Here is a 5,728-nt window from a genome sequence, read left to right as displayed (position 1 = left end):
ACTTTACATTTAATGTTGGTGACTCTTGTCCTAAAGTTATAAAGTGTAGATGCATTCTATTAACTCTGTATTAAAAGTGAGCTGTGCAGGGAGTTTGTATCACCAGAGGAAGCTGCTTCTTCTTTTCCCATTGTGTGTTATTTTATTTTTCTGTTCTAAGGGTTCCCCGTAAGCATATATTTAAACACTTCCATCTTGAATCATTATCTTTAAACAGATATGGTGACTCCGCACTACTATAAAAGAAGGAAAAAGCATCATCTCTACACAAGACTCTATCTCCCTCTTTACCACCCAGATATAAGACAGATATACCCATTTCATGATGTCTTATTTTAGAAAATTGATTATCTCATCTGTAAGTATGTTTATTGTGGTTGTATAAATGCTGATTATATACATTAAAGGCAGTTAAATAGAATCCCCAATATTAGAAGAATCGAAATACACCTTTCTACTGAATAGTGTATAATTTCATTTAACTGTACCTATGAAATCTGAAAGAGACCAACCAGCACAGGCATGAAGAGCAAATGGGTGTGTTTTTTTAAGACACCAGTGAAAGCTCAAAATTGTGTCATGATTTTGCTCCATATTTTCAATATTTTCTGTGGTTTGGTTGTGTCTCTTAGAGACTTTTTAGTGCCTTTTCATTGGCAAAATGTACACGTATTTTTAATTATAATATTAAGGTTTTTTAGTCCTTTTATCAAAAAATCTGTTGGAGTTCTCTTGTGTGTGCTAATTTGAGCCAATTACAATGGAGGTCCATTGCTTCCCTCTCTGCTTTGCTTCACTTTCCATTGCATTCTAGTTGTGACTTGCTATTTTCTGAATCACAATTATTGACTAAAATTTGATTTTGGTATTGTATACCTTTCACTAATACTCATTTCAGATATGTTTGGTGAGAGTCAAACTTACCTCAACCTATGAACCTTAAAAACAATATTTATTCTGCATTCATTTTTGATTACTATCTGCCAAAGTATGTAAGTCTAGATTCCAATGTATTTTGACTTAGAACCTGGGCAGCACAGATCAAATGCCTCCTGAAGACTCAGACTGTTGAGGACAAATCTGGAGCCAAAATGATTCTATTCTGATTCTCTATCTGGAAGCTTTTCAAACATTTTTGTTTATCCACAGATATTATTTAATTTCACTACAATCTACATATTTCTCTTTTCTTTAATTCATTCTGTTGGGCACTTTTTTTAATGATTCAAAGACTTATTAAGTCATACATGCAAAACACACTGATAATTGCATTAGCCAAAGATCAATTGTAAAAACACTCTACAATTCTGCAACTGTCATTTAAAAAAATTTGTGCTAGGGTTTGAAAGGCCCAACCTTGCATTCTTGACAGTGGATAAGCTGTACAGAACTTCATTAGCAGGAGCACAGGCTTATAGAACCTCAAAGACCCAAAGGAATATGGATAGGCAGAGCAACAGAAGTATGTGTCTGGTGGGGGGTGGGGGAAGGGGGTGAGGCAAAGAGGAGGGTCAGCATTAGTCAAGTACAGTGTTGGTGATCTGGCAAGATAGTGAGGTTAAGAAAGTTCATAGTTTAGGAATATCTAAAAGATTTCAAAAACTGTAAAGCTGCAAAACATGATTTTTACACCTAGTTACTAGAGAACTAAGCAAAGCATTAGCTTTGAATAAAGTAACAAGGAAACAGGAACGTACTTTTACTAATCTACAAAATACTGTTTAATGCATTATCAGAAAGATTTTATAATACAGGGAGGCATATTGCTCATTAATAAGGGTTTCTGTAAGAAAAGCACACTAAGTAAGCAACTATGTGAAAAACCAGTTTAAAGATGAATTAAATGCCCAATTTCAGGAGGGATGGCAGGTCTAAGAAAAAGGAAAAACTTAAAGCACACAGTGAGAAGACCAACCTTTCTTCATCATTCACTGCACTAGACAGAAATTAACCTTTTAAAATTTTACCCATGACACTTTTACTCAGTTTAATTATGGTATGTACAATGTAGTATAAATTAACCTCCATATTTTGTCAAAATACTGTCTTCATTCTTCATTCACGACAGGACTTGGGCTGCCCACACACCGCCCCCCTGTTCCTGGGTCCGCCCACCGCTAGAGCAGATGGTTCATCAGAGAAACAAGGGAGTAAGAGGGTTGTTCAAAATCTCAGCTAAAGTGAATATACAGTTTTGTTTTGTTTTAATGTCACTCAATCAAAAGACTGACCCAAAGAGTTGAGTCATTACACTCATTCCATTATGACATACAGTACAGTGTTAGGGAGTGAACACTGCTTGGTTAATTATGGGTGGTTAGATGGCAACATTTCTTGAAGGAGGTTGTGCTGCTTTTTTAGCAAAAACTGGTTAGAAAGTGTCTGCATTTCCAAACTTGACACACTGTCATCTCTTCTTAAAAACAAAGGTCTTAAAAACAAGGGTTTAGTGCTGGATGTTCGTAGTACAACAACGTGACTCGGTTCACAATGCATTTTGGCAACTCTTAATCTGAGCGACAATAGGGTTTTTGTTTAGTTTTGTTTTTTGGAAAAAAAAACAAAAGGCTTTAAGAAACCTTACCATTTTAGGACTAAATGTAATATAATGTGAAAGTTTAAAGTCTTATACTTTATTTTATTTTATTTTTTCAATATATGAAATTTATTGGTTTCCATACAACACCCAGTGCTCATCCCAAAAGGTGCCCTCCTCAATACCCATCACCCACCCTCCCCTCCCTCCCACCCCCCATCAACCCTCAGTTTGTTCTCAGTTTTTAAGAGTCTCTTATGCTTCGGCTGTCTCCCACTCTAACCTCTTTTTTTTTCCTTCCCCTCCCCCATGGGTTTCTGCTAAGTTTCTCAGAATCCACCTAAGAGTGAAAACATATGGTATCTGTCTTTCTCTGTATGGTTCATTTCACTTAGCATCACACTCTCCAGTTCCATCCACGTTGCTACAAAGGGCCATATTTCGTTCTTTCTCATTGCCACGTAGTACTCCATTGTGTATATAAACCACAATTTCTTTATCCATTCATCAGTTGATGGACATTTAGGCTCTTTCCATAATTCGCCAGTCAGAGTGGCCAAAATGAACAAATCAGGAGACTATAGATGCTGGAGAGGATGTGGAGAAACGGGAACCCTCTTGCACTGTTGGTGGGAATGCAAACTGGTGCAGCCACTCTGGAAAAGAGTGTAAAGGTTCCTCAGAAAATTAAAAATAGACCTACCCTATGACCCAGCAATAGCACTGCTAGGAATTTACCCAAGGGATACAGGAGTACTGATGCATAGGGGCACTTGTACCCCAATGTTTATAGCAGCACTCTCAACAATAGCCAAATTATGTAAAGTCTTATACTTTAAACAAATAAAACCTAAAACTGTGGATTGGTTCAAAATGGTTCTATGAAAAAAACTAATCTGTAACAGAAGCTAGGCACTGAGTAGAAGGCTTCATCATTTTTGAGCAAAATGTACAAAGCTTCCGAGGGGGACAGGGCAGGCGAGGGTCCACACATCTACAACAGCAGACATTTTCTCTTTCTCGTCTTGACTGGAGCCAGGCAGAGAACAGCTGAATAGCTTCATCAAACACTGTTTTGAAGCCTTGGTGAGTGAGAGTGGAGCCCTCCAGGTATTTTACAGTGCTGCTCTCTTTAGCCAGGGCCAAAACCTGCACGTGGATCACGGGACTCAGCTTCTTCTCTTTCAGTTTCTCAATCATGCCTTTGTCGTCTGTGAGATCTAGGTTAGTCCCTACCAGGAAAATTGGGGTGTTGCGGCAGTGGTGTTCCACCTTAGGGTAACACTTTACTTGAACATTTTCAAATGATGCAGGACTCACAAGAGAAATACATCTGTTTGCGGAGAGGATAAAGGGTGTAATCTGTCGTAATCTTAATGTCGGGCTGTATCCCCTAAACCCAGATTCAGTGGTTTTCCATCTGCCATAACATTGACAGAATAGTTGACAAAGGCAGCGGAGATATACTCTCCAGGAAATGCATTGGTTGTGTAACTGTCAGTAGGTGAGATCTACCTCCAGCCCCCCATCCCCCACCACCAGACCGTGATGTCTGGGATCTGGGGGTTGGCAGCTGGGTGAGGCAAGAAGCAGAGGGCTCTGGGCACAAGGTGCCTGAGCCGCTGTCCAGGCCACCTCATCCTCCGGCCAACGAGAAGCCAGAGCCCAGCAGCGGTCACCACCCAAAGCTGGGGAAAACTGCAGAGAAACAGGAAATGAGCTTTTTTTGTTGTCGTGGTTTTAAATCTAAAGGCTCAAGTTATCCTTTCACTACTGGTTGATTTGACATTTGTAACACGCCTCTTATGTGCAAAGAATGTTCTAGGTTCTGGGATTCTTGCTGTGGAATACAGATTAATGTACTTATCATTATGGAGGTTACACTTCATCAAGAGAGAGAAAAACGTAATAAGTATAATAAAGGCACCGTTCAGTATGTTAACAGTTTAAACACATAGGAAAGAAGTTAAGGAGCATCATGCTGTTTGTGGAGGTTAACAAAGGGTGAAGTTCTCTATTAAATCCAGTAACTAGGGAAGATCTCACTGAGAAGGTAACATTTGTGCAGACGTGGAAGCAGCAAGTGTTAACCATGTGAACACCTATGGGAAGAACAGTGTGGGCCCACACAAGTGTCCATTCAAACAGCAGCAGTTGGAGCATCCTCAGCCCATGTGACTATAACAAAGCCAACGGCCAGAGGGGCTCAGGCAAGGAGGAGAGTGGGAGGTGAGGAGGTCAGGGAGATGGGCTGGGTCGACTGGTTAGGGACTCTGAGGTCGCTCAAAGAATGTGGCCTTTAGTTCAAGAGAGGCAGTAACTCGTGGGATTTGGGCAGAGAAGCAACAAGATCTGGCTGGAAAGGTCTTGCACTGACACTGCTGAGAGCTGACTCTAGGGACTCAGCAAGTGAAGCAGGAGACCTGCTTACTCCAGTCCTCCCGACACAGAAGTGGTGATCCAGATCGGGACTTCTGCAGTGCAGAGGGAGAGAAGTGACTGGATCCTGCTTCTCTGTATCTTGTTCTGTAGCCAGCAAGGTTTCCTAATCTTGGAATGGATGGACACCTTGAAAAATACAAGCCCCATCTTCTCTGAAAGCTTCAGTCTCATTTTCAACCTGAAGCTTCCATCTACTAGATGGAAACATCTACTACTAAGTTTCCATCAATCTCGAAGTTTCCATCTAGTTTAAATGCTAAAATGATATCATGTGCTCCCTCTCTTACAATAACTCGGTCTCTCCTCTATAGAGGACATTTTTGTTTCTCTCACTTTCATTTTTTAAAATCTTTTCAGTATTACTCTGTAGCTCTAAGTTACAGTCACTTTAGTGTTTCTCTGGGCAGATGGGAAGACAAATACGTGTTCTAGCCTCTGGCATTATGAAAAATAATTCCAGCAATAATTTTGGTAAAGACTGCATTCTTTTAGAGCCATATTAAGAGGAGATACAGAGCTTTCTCATACACCCCCTGCTCCCCAGGGTGCACACACAGCCTCTTCCATCATCAATATCACTCACGAGAATGGACCATTTTTTACCAGGGATAAACCTACATTGTTATACCATAATCACCTAATGTCCACTGTTTACATTAGAATTCACTCTTGGTGTTGTGCATTGTATGGGTTTGGGCAAATATATAATTACAGATATCTATTTTATATTCTCACACAGAGTATTTTCAC

The 5,728-nt window shown here is 40.0% G+C and overlaps 1 pseudogene; it reads right to left on the bottom strand.

Moving 5' to 3' along the window:
* Positions 1-3,530: 3,530 nt before the first annotated feature.
* LOC106977840 (ras-related C3 botulinum toxin substrate 1-like) lies at positions 3,531-5,125 on the bottom strand (annotated as a pseudogene).
* Positions 5,126-5,728: the final 603 nt, after the last annotated feature.

The sequence above is a fragment of the Acinonyx jubatus genome, chromosome D4, assembly GCF_027475565.1.
Source record: "Acinonyx jubatus isolate Ajub_Pintada_27869175 chromosome D4, VMU_Ajub_asm_v1.0, whole genome shotgun sequence".
Taxonomy (NCBI): Eukaryota; Metazoa; Chordata; class Mammalia; order Carnivora; family Felidae; genus Acinonyx; species Acinonyx jubatus.
This window is presented reverse-complemented; position numbering and strand designations above follow the sequence as displayed.